Genomic DNA, 14,961 nt, shown 5'->3' with positions numbered 1-14,961 from the left:
GTAATGAGTATTACATCCCTATTATCTGCAGGCTTTTATCTATTTCAGTTATCTGACTTATTAAAATTTGCGCTGCTCAATACGTTATTAATAAACCATTCCCTAAAAGTCGTAATTGAATAAGAACTTTGAACCAAATTAAATATAATTCTACTTTATACTTTGTTGCGTGACCCAGAAGTGTAATCAAAACACCTCATTGCATTGCAAACTTTGAAACAAGGATGTGGTTTAGGTGCTAATTTTTGAAATAATCCTATCTTATTTGTCCATGCTTGTTGTTATAGTTGATAGCAGCATCCTAGACTATGCTTGAACTTGTTAAAAGAGCTTGTGAAGATGCAACAATAAGACAAATGCGTTACCAGTACTGGCCAAAGAGTTTTGGTTAAACTAAAATAAAATCCAACTACACAAGGTGCCAGAGTTGATTAGTAAAATGGAGATATCGATAAGCAGCAAAAGCTATTAATTCCAGTTACGGTACAATTTATTGGAGTATTTTAAGTATAATAGAATATTATTTTAGCTATGTTCAGACCGTAAATAGAGTATCGTATAAACATGGCTGTTTTATTCAATTAGCACATATTCTTGTTTTACTTTATGTACCTTAAATGAACGAGAGAACCCACACATGTTATACTTTACTCTCTTAATTATAACCCTCAAATGAGAGAGCATTATTTGTCTAATTTTATCTTAGTATAGAAAACAAGTTCTGAGTCTCTCTTAATATTGTAAGAATAATTGGATAAGATATATTATTTCAAGACAGAATCACTACAGATGAGATCTATAATTATTAGTATTGCCAGTTTCAGTCATGATAAACTTTATTATGCCGAGCTTTCGACCTAGGCACTAGGTCATCTTCAGGGCTAATTTACAATGTACTGGACCAGTCCATGAACAGACAGACAGAAGACACACCAACCCTCTAATAATGTAAAACAGTACATTGTAAATTAGCCCTGAAGATGACCCTAGGTCGAAAGCTCGGCATAATAAGGTTTATCATGACTGAAACTGGCAATAATTTTTCATCCTATTGAAACTATGATTCAGTCACCAAAAATAATGAACAGTAATTAGTAATGATGTTTTACTAGTGATGTTTTATCTAATTATTTTAAAAAAAGTAAATACATTTATATATTTGAATGCCTAAAAATGCCCTTTAATGGGTTTAGCCAGTAAAAACAATCATTTATTTTAAAAAATAATTGTTTCTAAAATTGTTAAAACAAGGATTTACTCTGCGATTACTTCAATTGATATATCATTTATTCAAGAAGCAAAAAATTTTGAAAAATTTGATAAATATTTTAACTTTAGATTGAAAGAATAACTCTTTGTTATTGTTGGTGATGATTCCAGTTAAATTATATTCACAGAAATAACCAGACAATGAATAATGCATGTAATGTCTTAGAAGAGAATGGCTTCGGCAACGAATTGTCTGAAATTACCCTAAATGGTAATCTAAAGGATGGTAATATCTTTAGCATAGTATCTAAAATGGCGAACAAACAGGCAATAGACAAAGTAACAAGACAACTTCCTTTTTAAATTTTTGTGGCCAAATATGATCTAGTTGGCGTTTAAAAAATTTTTTAGCATGAGATCTAAAACAATGTTATTATTATTATTCAGTGGGAAATTGGGCTGAAAATAATAAAAACATCTTATTTTGGGATAATGTATTCCGTAATTGGATAAACCACTTGCAAGAAGAAGGTTTATCAAAAAGTCTCCTTTTGAAATACGTTTCAGAGCTCGTAATGTAATATTCTAAAATTATATCTCAGAAGTCTATTGTAAAACGCACAAACGACTGTTTCCGTTTTAGTCGAGAAGCGTATCTTTCACTTCATCTGCTATACAAGCCTAATTTGTCTCGCCCATCCTGCCTTCTTCAATATCAATGTAATTTCTCTACGAAGGAAAATAGCTTCGACAATGTACAGAGTTAAACATGTCTGGCAAAAAATCCCTAAAATTATCTATCTCTTTGAAAATTTCTCTGTATTAGATTTTTAGAATTTCATTATTTATTAGAAAATTAAAAAACTGCAAGTACACAGCATTATACCTTTTTACAAATAGGCATCAACTTTATTTTGCGACCATTAGCGGAGTCAATATCTAAACATCTACTTCACAATAAACTTATTAAAAAATGAACAGAAACTATTTAAAATTATAAAAGTAGGAACAAGTAGAAAATAATGTAAAAATTAAATAATTTAACAATTTATTAGATGGCTAAAAGGCTGAAGTGGGGCGATTTGCTCCGTATTCCTCGGTTCCCAGAGGAAGAGACGATGCCATTACAGCACAAATGATCTTAGAAGACGGTGCTAATAACCAAATTGTCGATGCGCCGAGGAAGCAAAATTAGGCAAAATTACCTTAAAATAAATATTATAGAAATAATTATTGAAAACCTTATTATTAAATAAAAATTAAACTAATCAGAATTTACGTAATAAATTGTAATTTTTACGTAATTTATGTAAATCTCTCGTCGTTCCATCCATATCCTAGAAGAAGTTTAATAGTTCCCGTCACCTTTTTCCAATTAAGACCTGGCAACTCCTAGTTTCCTCTCTTATATTCCCTCATTTCGACTATGGTTGCTCAGTGTATGGCGCTCTTTCTGGTGATATTGAAACTAAAAGCTCAAGCGCCTCATGAACTGCTTCATTAGATTTATTTTCAGCATTTCCAGAGACTCCCGCATTTCGCACTGCTAAGATGAGTTGAAGTGGCTTTTTCCTGTCTATTGCCGCCAATATCTTTTGGCTTCTTTCCTTTTTCAAGTTATCCAGTCTCAAAGGCCATCCTATATTTTTCAATTCTTTAAATTTAAATTCTCGATCCATTCTCGTAATATTAGATCTCGTTCCTCCGATCTCTATATTCCCTCACACCGTCCTTCATCCTTTGACAAATCCTTCCTAATACGCGCTACCTCTCTCTGGAACTCCTTGCCATCATCTGTCCGCCATGCTCCTACCCTTTCTATCTTTAAATCCCGTCTATTCAGTTATCTCCTTTCTATCCAGCTTCCTCCTGAATTTTAATTTATTTCCTTAATTTCTATTGTTATTTTTATTTTCACTTTTTGTAAATACTTACGTATATTTTCTGTTTAATCACAGGCCAAACTATTAAGGCCTCTAATTGTACCCGTTTTTATTCTTAGGGAACAATTGTCCCAGAATAATAAATTTATTTTCTATTCTAATAATATTCACTGTTTGGGTTAATGCCAATCTACTAAGAATTTGCTGCTACGTTACAGACCTTACCATGAAGAAATTCCACCATATCAGAGAGAACCCAAATCCTTTCAGTATTTCATCGTAACAAATAAAAACAGAATAAATCCTCGCCCCCATCTCCTAGTTACGTTCCCAATAAGATTCAAATGATTATAACTGAGACCCAATAAGATTCCTCTGATCGTAAGGATCTATCATAAATTAGATAGGGACTGTTTATGTAACTCTTGTCACAGTACATTTTTTACAAAGGAGAAACATAGGACCTTCTTATTTCCTGAAATCGACTAACCTTATAAAAGATTACTTTTTAAATTTTAATAAATCTCAATATAATATACAATAATTACAGCTTTCTAATCTTGAAGACACACTTGTTTTATATGTATTTCTAGATTAGTTTATAACTTCTTCAAACCGGTACATATTCATAGAAAGCTATTTTCAAAATTGGCAGGTTCAATTTTAGGCAGACTGTCGCAATGGGCGGAACGTAATAATATTATTAGAGTTTTAGATCAAATTACTCAGCTTTAGATAACGTCTTTAGTTTAATCAAACTTTTTGGAAGATTTTCCACCGGTTTTCGATACTATTTATAAGTAGACTAATTAATAAATTACACACGTTGTGCCTTCTCAACTAAGATGATAATTGGTGTAAGAATGGGTTTGTTACAGAATTCTGAAAACTAGAGAGAGGTGTAAAACAGAGATGTCTGCTGAACCCGTTCATCTTCTCTTTGAACATCAGTGGACTACGAAGAGAATTGTTCAGGAGAAGTTGACATTGAAGATGCAAATTGGTAAATTAAATTCTTGGCATATGCGGACGACGTAGTCTCACCTCAGATACTCAATTACTGTAATTTATGTTAAATTCCTTGAATGTTATTGCATCATGTGGAGTTCAAAAATAAATTTAAATAAACTGAAGATAATCGTCTCTTTAGGAATGGGGGACAGCCAGCCCCTGTGATTGTGATTTTAGTGGTAAAAATGAAAATGAAGGCATATTTCATTATTTGGCAGACTATTCAGCAAGATGGAATTAAGAGTTAATAATACACTCAACAGCAAAAAAAAACCGGACACTCAGATTTGGTCTCATAATTTTGTTAAATACGCTAATCTTTTTAATTTATGGTAAGAATTGGTTTATTTATAAGTTATTTACACAAAATCTGCCACAAATGACTAATTTTTATTAATTATTAACACAAAATTATAAAATAAAGAAAAAATAAGAAATTAACACATTTTTTTTTAAACTTTATTCTTCATTTTTATCAGGTTTTCTGACAAGGGATGTTCTTCTAATAGCGGGTATTTCTCCCACGTCTACGGCGAAGGGCCCTATTCCTGTCAGGCATAGAAATTAAATTTTGGACGTACTCCACCGGCAGAACATCCCATTCTTCACGAAGAGCAATTTGGAGCTGATTTAAGTCACTAGGAGGAGGATGACGATGTCTAACACGCCTTCCTAAATTATCCCATAAATGTTCTATGGGATTCATATCGGGAGTTCGTGCAGGCCAGTCCAGAACTGTGATTCCCACTTGCTCCAAGTATTCGGTAACAATTCTGGCGGTATGTGGGCGAGCATTATCCTGCATCAAAATGAATTGGTCACCAATAAATGGAGCCAACGGGATCACAGCCTCTAGGAGCATTTCCTCAATGTACCTCCGAGCAGTCAGAGCCCCCATTAACAATGAAAATCAGTTCAGTACGGGCGTGGAAATTGATTCCACCCCAAACCATAACTGATCTCCTTTCGAAAGGTCGTGACTCGCGAAGAGTACATTGAGCAAATCGCTCCCTTGATCGTCTCCACACTCTGTCTCGAACGACTGAGTGGTATAGACCAATGCGAGACTCATCTGTGAATAAAACTGTTCCCCATTGCTCTACAGTCCAATGAAAATGCTGGTCAGCAAATAAACGCCTTTCTCTACCATGCCTTTCCAGGAGTTGGGGCCCAGTCGCGGGGCGCCTTGCTTCCAGTCCACGCTCCCTCAGTCTCCGCCGTACTGTGTCCGAGCTAACACGCGTATTTCGCGCCACTAACAACCTGTCCCGAACCTCAGGAGCAGTTAAATGGCGGTCTCTCAATACTGAGAGCGTGATAAATCGATCGTCAACTTCAGTTGTGGCCCTTGGTCGGCCACTGCCAGCCCTCCGTTCATAACTGCCAGTCTCCCGGAAACGCCGGAGTGCATCATTAATGGCGGACTTCGCTACTCCAAGGGTTTCTGCGATAGATCGGACGCTCTGGCCTTCTCTTGCCAAGGCATCAGCTCGGGCTACGTCTACATTCGAAAGAACCATTATTCTGGACCAAAATAAAAAAAATCACGTCTATTAATGACAGAAAGGCGCGGTTAATAAATTAAAGATCTTTAAAGGTGCGAAAACCTGCTTACAGTTAAGAAGAGTTCCGTCAGGTAAAGCAGCCTCAAGACTAATAAGCCACATCTGAGTCTTATTTCATGCCCTACTAATCCTGAAGGGATTAGTCCAATGGACTTAGACCCTTCCTTCTCTGTAATAACCAGATTACCCACAAAAACAAACACATTACTGATAATCAGCTTTTAATATAAAAAATATTGTGTCCGTTTTTTTTTGCTGTTGAGTGCATTAATATTAGTTATTAATAATAATTAATGATGTAATTAAATATTTAAATGAAAAACTGACATTCTCTAGTTATTTTGTTTTTAACTCTTTGTAAAATAAAGACTTTCCACTTTTTCTTGATATTCTTAGATATTAGATTAGATTAGATTATCGTGGTGGGACCTATGCCCATCCCCTTTGCATCTAGTAGATGAATCATCCCCTACTAAAGAGGTGGAGGACTTTTCCTACTAGTTCTTTTTGCTCTATTATCTCCTTAGGTCTCAAAGATCCAAAGGTTTCATAGCGCAATCACTCGATTGCAACACCATCGAACAGCCAGTGAGAGGCCGTTTCCTCCTCATTCTGATACAATCTGCACAACGGTTCCTAGCTAATAAGCCTCTCCTTGTACAGATGACTATGCCCTATGTGTACTTTATAAATGTTTTGGGGTGTAACAGTATATGTCGGTGATGCCAAGTACCCTGAAGAAGTGGCTAATCCAGTTCCCTCTACGGGGTTTCTTAGATTTTATCCGGAATATATTATCAACAACATTCTAGGACGCTATGGACTGATAATTGTAATAATTTTAAAAAATAATCAAGTTTTAGTTTGAGGGTAGAATGAGGTAATGAGGTATTTGGATTTTTAATAAATGAAGCATCCATTGTACGTACAAACTTATTTGATTTAATGAGCCTTCTTTAATACTACTGCAATAACTCGATTAAGGATATAGCCTTCCCATCATGCAGACTTAGATATGCCTTCAATAGCAATTTCTCGGTAGTCATCTATTCCTCAGAAAATTTCTGTGCAATAGCAAAGCATTTTAAATCATACATCAAAAGAGATGCATGATTATTAAGTAAGGGTCTCTTTACATGTTTAACAACCCACAAAATACGTTCCCATTTTGCTGCACGATACAAGCATGATTAACGAATCAAAGTAGACGAGCAAAAGTATAGGTTTTATGTTAACTAATTCGTCCACTGCCACTTCTTACGACAAGGAAGTCAAGAAATGGAATTCAGTTGTTGGTTGCTTGTTCTACTGTAAAATTGGAGGGATAATGGTTGTAAAAAAAGTATTAGTATTTCTCGTGATATTGTGGCATTGATGCATAATATTGTGCCAATCTCGTATTTTTTCTTTAAAAAGATCGTCTATTACGTGGAAAGGCAAAATTGTAGGATATCCGTAAAAATTTGTTGATCCATTTTTGTGGTCAGTTTGATGCGAGAGTCCTATTTATTGAGAATAATTTCTGTAGCTTTAGAAGCTGGTACGTTCCGTATACAAAGAGACAACGTCTAGTGAGATCAGTTTGTAGTCTTTAGGTACACAGTAGTTTGGTCTATGAAATCTTTAAAGTCAAATGAGTTTCTGATGATATATTGATGGTTACGTATTGATGTTAGGTGATGTATAAGGAATTTAGATAGATTGATGGTGGGAGAATTTATGCAGGCTACGATGGGGCGTAGTGGTAAATCAATTCTTTAGTGAATTTTGGGTAATCCATACATTTTTTGGGAAAATGGAATTATGGATAGTCAGTAATATTTTTGTTTGTAATGTTATGCAGTTAAATTTTGTGTAAAATGTTGGCAATGTGATTGCTTTTTTATTTGAATTTTGTGGGTTGGTTCAGCTTTTATTAATTTTGTAAGTGACAGTGTCGTATAACAAGTTGTCCATTTTTTGTTCATAGTCTGTTTTTGTAAATAATGACTTCTTCATATAGAAAATATAATCTAAATAGCCTGCTCTTTCTTCCATCTGGATCAATGAATCAGTCACCAAAATCAATGAACGATTTCTATAATGATATAATAGTGCTTTATGTAAGTCAAGTATTCATGAATTTTAGTAAAACCATAGGAACTATTTACAAGAAAACCTAAAAGATGTAAACAAAAATTCTGATTAGGTAGTTTTTGTTTACAAGGGAGTTTTTATATAAATCACTTTATTACTTTTATTAGGCTATTTTTAGGCTTTTATTAGGCTGTTTAAGCTGTTTTAGAGAAAATATCAAAGAAAAGTGAATAATTTATTGGGTAAGGTGTTTTTTCCAGTAAAAATGGATTTCCTTCGCCAAGTTACAGTCAGGTTCTATAGAGGTACTCAAACAAAATACAGTCTCGAGTCTCGTGCTTGTGTTTAACCCAGACTGTTCACTCCAAGGTCTCTTTCTGATAACCATTTTTTGAATTTAGGAGGCCTTAAAACGCATATGGATTTCTATGCAAATACGATATGAAAAATTTGTCAAAATCCCATTTCTTAAAGGCTTTACTTAGAAAGTGACAAGAACTGATTAATCGAGGGTATACTATAAAATATAATTTAAATCAGCAAAAAATACTTATTTGCTGAATATTTAGACTACAAATATGCAGTGTAATTATTCAAATTCTTTTCTCACCCAAAGAAAAGAATTCCTTAGAAAATATAGCAATAAATAGTCTATGGGATGAACAGTTACAAAAAGCCATCTTTTATCCTCCAAGGCTGGCACCATTAGCGGTTTAACGACCTTTTTACACAAGCACTTAACAGGAAACCGCTATCTGTTTAACAGCACTTACTTTTATTATATCGTAATAAAGCTGACAGAATGGAAACCACGACCGGTAAGACTGCCATTAAAATTAAAATGGCAGACTTAAATCACTTGTTAGCGGTAGTGCGCATGCATGGAGAACTTTAGTATTAATAACACATAAAAATGGTGTTTACCAAGAGAAGCTTTATTCATTTAGGCTAGTTTTTTTTTTTTTTTTTTAAATAAATAATATGAATGCTGATTTGTTTGTAAGTTTTAGAGTAAATTTGAAAAGTTTAGAGATTTTTATAACAGCATTGTCTATGTTTTAATGAAACTATGACTAACAAGTATAGTTTTCAGGCGCCACGATAGCTGAGCGGTTATAGGCGAGGCTCGCAAAGCTAATATGTATTGTAGTTCAGGCTTCCAATCCTGGTTTAGGTCTAGAAATGTTTTTAATCTTTATTAACAATAATTATAATATATTTATTGCTTACAAGGATACACAAGAGTCTTTAGCAAGGAGTTTGCGTTTGAAATTCTTTTATGAACAGAAGAGTTGTAAATTAAATTTCAATTTTACGATAAAAGAAAATAATAATAATTATTAGGGAAGGGATTAGCTATGAGGTTAGCATACTGGACTCCCACGCGGAGGTCCCGGGTTCGAATCCAGCAGCTGACCCTTAGATTTTCTCTTCCTAGGAGCTTCTTACAGCTCACTGTTCGGTGATGGACAGTGTTGTCTGTAACGAGAGAACACTGTCCGGAGGCCGGCAGTGCACTGGAAAAAGCTCCGGGCGCTAATGACCTCAGCTGTTGATGCGCCAAAAAAAAAAAAAAAAAAAAAAAAAAAAAAAAAAAAAAAAAAATAATAATAATAATTATTACTGGTTCTTCAGTACTATTTAAAAATTGTAGAAAAATCAAAAAATAAAGTGCCAAACTACTGAGATACCAAATGTAATAAATTGAAATAAAATTACAAATATAACTGAAATATATACTATACAACTATTAAATAATAAATACTACTGGCTAAGAGAGCTGTATTACAAATGAAATTCAACACATTTATACATTAAATTCAGTTAAAAGCAATCTGTTCATTACAATAATATGAGCTATTCATTAATAATGAATGAACGCAACTTAAAAGCTCCAATAGTGTAATAATAAAGATAATTAACTTTTGCCAAATTATCCATAGCAAGAATTTCAGCCGGTCCACCATTGGTACCCTTTATATATTTATCAATATAATGTTTTCGGAGTGCGATGTAAATAGGACAATACAAATAGAAATGATTTAAATCTTCTTCTTTCTTCATTTTACAGATTGTACATAGATGTAAATAATCCAGATGATATTTATTTCCTTTATGAAAGATATACAAATTATTGTTGCCGGCTAACCTGATCTGTGCTATTGTTCTAATTTTGTGAATTTAGTTTCTGTAAGTTATAATAATTTTCACCCAAACCTAATATGCTGATTTTTCTAAAAATTGAGCTAAAAGAAGAATTAATACATCTATCAATATTCAAACAGAGCCAATGATTTGTTTAATCTTTAATAAGAGATTTAACAGAAAAAAAATGTTAGTCTTCTGTTATGTTTATTTTTTTCTTCAATTTATAACTAGATTTGGTAGATTTCCAGTAGCTTCGCTTTTTTAATTTTTAATTTCTGATTTTTATAATTTTAAATACAACGGGTAGTTATTTTTGTTATTCCTTGTATCGAAAAGTTAAGATCGATTTACAATTTTTTTGTTTATTAAAAGAATATCAATTGCGAAAGGGTATTGTAACCTTAAATGCAATAAATACATTATTATTAATATTATTTATTTATTTATTTTTTTTTTTTAATGATTTAAGGCGCGTCGACATCTAAGGTTATTGGCGCCCGGAGCTTTTTTCAGTGCACTGCCGGCCTCCGGACAGTGTTCTCTCGTTACAGACAACACTGTCCATCACCGGACAGTGAGCTGTAAGAAGTTCCTAGGAAGAGAAAATCTAAGGGTCAGCAGCTGGATTCGAACCCGGGACCTCCGCGTGGGAGTCCTGTATGCTAACCTCATAGCTAATCCCTTCCCTTTATTTTTTTTTATTTTTATTTTTTTTTTTTTGGCGCATCAACAGCTGAGGTTATTAGCGCCCGGAGCTTTTTCCAGTGCACTGCCGGCCTCCGGACAGTGTTTTCTCGTTACAGACAACACTGTCCATCACCGGACAGTGAGCTGTAAGAAGCTCCTAGGAAGAGAAAATCTAAGGGTCAGCTGCTGGATTCGAACCCGGGACCTCCGCGTGGGAGTCCAGTATGCTAACCTCATAGCTAATCCCTTCCCTTTATTTTTTTTTATTTTTATTTTTTTTTTTTTTGGCGCATCAACAGCTGAGGTTATTAGCGCCCGGAGCTTTTTCCAGTGCACTGCCGGCCTCCGGACAGTGTTCTCTCGTTACAGACAACACTGTCCATCACCGGACAGTGAGCTGTAAGAAGCTCCTAGGAAGAGAAAATCTAAGGGTCAGCTGCTGGATTCGAACCCGGGACCTCCGCGTGGGAGTCCAATATGCTAACCTCATAGCTAATCCCTTCCCTAAGACTCTTATTATTATTATTATTATTATTATTTATTATTATTATTATTATTATGTTAGCTGTCGCCTCTGTCCACGTCATTTTGGATAGTTGGACGTAAAGGTCGCCTGAAAAAAAATAGGCATTTATTTCACTTATCAGTCACCAATCTTTCCCTTCCAATATATCTTTTACTCCAATTGCAAAATGTCCATTCTTTCTATCTAGGCATACTTTGAACATTCTAGGAAAAAAGTACTGAATTGACATTATGTTACCTATTTCGCGTTTAGATGGACTTTCCGCACTAAATGTGCAACCTTCGGTAAGCCATGCGAGAACAATTCATGATCTTGCCATTACACTATTCATTACTAAATGCATTTTTCGTGAAAAGCTTTTTCTGTTGAGCTGGTTTTACCTACTTTTTCGGTGTAAACTTAAGATTTTTTTTAGGTTAATTGGTTAGATTATGGAAGCGATTCCCAGTCCTGGTTTCACAGCGTGACCGCTTCACTTTACAAGTAAATGGACCCATTCTATTTGGTTTGCTGGTAAAGATTAGATTTGATGTATAATATATTCTGGTGGATACTACACTTTGATCTTAGCCAAAAGGCCGTCTCTAATCTCACAAATCTGCATAACATATTAACAGTTAATTCCAAAGAAAAATTAAATGATATTTATTATTTTGCATTAGAAGCTTTAAAAATACGTCAACTAATATTATTGTAATAAGTTATTTAATGATAATTTGAATGTTTTTTTCTATTGATGCCATTATTATTATTCTTTCTTCAACAATACAGTTATTTCCGTACTCTGCCCTCTCAAACTTAATAAAATGTACAAAATCTAAAATTGAGCATCTTATGTTGGCATGTTAGCCTCTTTTCTTTAATATTGTATTTTTCATCTATCTTTCTTTTTTCTTTGTTTTTTCAGTTTTCTAGTTTTGTTTACAAATGAAAACCAGACCCATTTTTAAAGAGTGTAACTCTAAAAACAAATAAAAACTATTCTATTCTATTCTGGTGGAACTGATTGAACGTGTTTCGTAAAAAGTTTTTTTTTTAATTTAATTAGAATAACGCGATATTTATTGGATACTGATGTAAAGGGAAGGAACCGCATTATTTTTGCGCATGAGGAACAGAAATGAAGCAAGTAAAATTATACTGTTCAGAACAAACATTTTTTGAAGAAATTTAATTCGAAGATCAAAAAAATTGCCCTTGAAAAAAAATCAAATTGTTTACGGTATTTAAAATAATAACCTTAACAAAAACTTACAGTTTTAAAAGTTAAGTATAAGGGTTGATTAAACGCCAAAAGGTACACAAATCAGCAGTTCCCAACATTTCATTAATACTTCATTGATATAATTTAAGTAATTTTACTGCATTAACTTTTCCTTCACATTTTTTAGAATTTATTAGATGTCACAGACATATGCTGGCCATTTTCGTCTACAAAATATTTACTCAAGTAGCACACCATTTAACTTAGATTGACTGTAATATCTATTTATCTATAATAATCAAACTATTAATCACAGGTGAAAAAGAAAACGTTATAAAAAATATAAAAAAAATAAGAGGCTAAAAAATTCATAAACTTTTTTTACATCAATGATTTTATGCATTTATTTTTATTTTTAAATAAAAATCATTGGTTTAAGTTCATTCTTCGATTAAAGTAATTGTTATTTTATGTTGTAGTCAAACGTTTGTAATAATAAGTAATAAATAATCTGGCTTTATCGCAAATAATATAGTTTTCTTCAATTACATTCTCAATCTAGGTGTTCTTCCCACAATGTTATATATATGTAATATAAAATAAAGAAAATAAAGATATGCATATTTTTAGGACAGCTAATTATTCCAGTATTTTACCATAAGTAAAATTAGGGGGACTAAATTAAATTACAATTGAGAAATGAGTAAATATTGTTGAATAATCTACTTGTTATTAAATGTATGTTATTTGTGCTCACGAATATTTCGGTAAGACGAATTTAAGACTGAAATATTGTTTTGAATCCTCCGTGATTGAAATTTAAAAAGTGGCCGACTCTAACTTTGTTTTTTTCTACTTTAACATGCATGTATATGTGACTACTCAGAATAATTCATCACTCATTTTATCATAATTATAATAAAAAAATATTATGAATGAACTGGCCAGCATAAGGGTCTGTGACATCTAATAAATTCTAAAAAATGTGAAGGAAAAGTTAATGCAGTAAAATTACTTAAATTATATCAATGAAGTATTAATGAAATGTTGGGAACTGCTGATTTGTGTACCTTTTGGCGTTTAATCAACCCTTATACTTAACTTTTAAAACTGTAAGTTTTTGTTAAGGAGATTTTTGTACCTTTTGGATAGATTTTCCTTTTTGTCTATTTGCAAAGTTACGTCTGCTTTACAGATTTTTTAAAATTTGGAATAAGCTATTCTATCATTATAACCTGATAAGGTGTTAAATCGGAACCGTAACTACCACTGGAGAGATCTTTTTAAAGAATGATTATAGTTGCGGTCCCCAAACCATCCTCAATAACCATTTTTTTGAGAAAGCGTTTTGAATAAAATAGGAAGGTATTTGTACGTAAATAGCAAAATTAAACTGCGATTTCAGTACTTCCTTTTAAGAGGAGCAAGAAAAATAAACTGCGATTACAGTACTTCTCCCTAAAAGGCAAAGATTTTGAATCGAACGACAATTCATTGATGTAAATCGGTTCACTCATTGATAATTTTAACGATTGCAGTACTTCCTCTTAGTAGGTGTAAGAGCATGATGGCACTTCACAGCCACGTAGAGGAGCTTTAACCACTTTATTTGAGCTAAATTTTATCAAAATCGGACTAAGCTTTGTAGAAATATTGGTAATAATAGTTTTAGAAAGGGCCTTATTTGGGTGGGGCGAACTCCCCTCCTTATGAGGCATAGCGTCGAGACTTTTAAAGTACAAATCTGTACAAAATTTCGATTCGAATGACACTTCATTCATGAAAATCGGTTCACGTGTCGATAATTTGAAACGATTGCTATACTTCCCCTTAACAAGTGTAAGAGCAGATCGTCGCTTTATTGTTAGGTAGGGGAGCCCTAACCCTATCATCCTACCAAATTTTATCAAAATCGGGCCAAGATTTACAGAGTAATTAGTAATAATAATTTTGGAGGGGGCCTTACATAAAGGGGGCTAACTCCTCTCCCATTCGATGTACAGGGCCGAGACCCCCAAAAGGCACATCTACATAAAATTCCGAATCGAATGACACCTCATTCATGAAAATCGGTTCACGCGTTTAGGCGCTACGTTGTTTACAAAAAAGGTAACAAGAACAAGAAGAAGAAGAAGAAGAAGAAGAACAAGAACATTTTTTGAAAAAGCCGTTTTTGCTCATTTTCGGCAACTTTTTTCTCGAAACCTATTAGATCTGGGTGGTTGCAAAAAAATTACAGTTATAAAGGAGGATTTGCCCTATATTATAAAGAAAATTTGGGAATTTTATCTTTTATAGAAAAATAGAAAAAAATTGTCAAAGTTGGGTGTTTTTCAACGTTACACTTTTTCGTGCAGTTTTTGATGGTCAACCCTTATACAACTGTCCTACCGGACAGTTTTAATAAAAATAACCTCAAAGAATGAGATAATCTTTCTCTACGAAAATAATGCCTCCAAATAATATAAAAGTTTCTTAACACTGACAAAGACTGAACTCAGACAGATGTCATCTCAGCCTGGTTGCAGATATCAATTACTTCTTATAAAGATAAAATATAAATAGAATATGTATTTACATTAAAAATATGACCTAAGGTCTGCAAATTTATTTTAAAAGAAGATAAAAGGTTAAGATTTTGTATACAATTTT

At 33.2% G+C, this 14,961-nt stretch overlaps 1 protein-coding gene across 2 annotated transcripts in view; it reads right to left on the bottom strand.

Moving 5' to 3' along the window:
* LOC141456057 (opioid-binding protein/cell adhesion molecule homolog) overlaps positions 1–14,961 on the bottom strand; it is an 869,090-nt gene that overhangs the window by 156,441 nt on the left and 697,688 nt on the right. The gene's annotated exons all lie outside the window — the stretch shown is intronic.

Source organism: Rhodnius prolixus, unplaced genomic scaffold (genome assembly GCF_049639745.1).
Source record: "Rhodnius prolixus isolate KJV_2025 unplaced genomic scaffold, Rpr scaffold_4, whole genome shotgun sequence".
In the NCBI taxonomy this organism is placed as follows: domain Eukaryota; kingdom Metazoa; phylum Arthropoda; class Insecta; order Hemiptera; family Reduviidae; genus Rhodnius; species Rhodnius prolixus.
The sequence above is the reverse complement of the archived record's forward strand: the minus strand, read 5'-3'. Positions and strand labels throughout refer to the sequence as shown.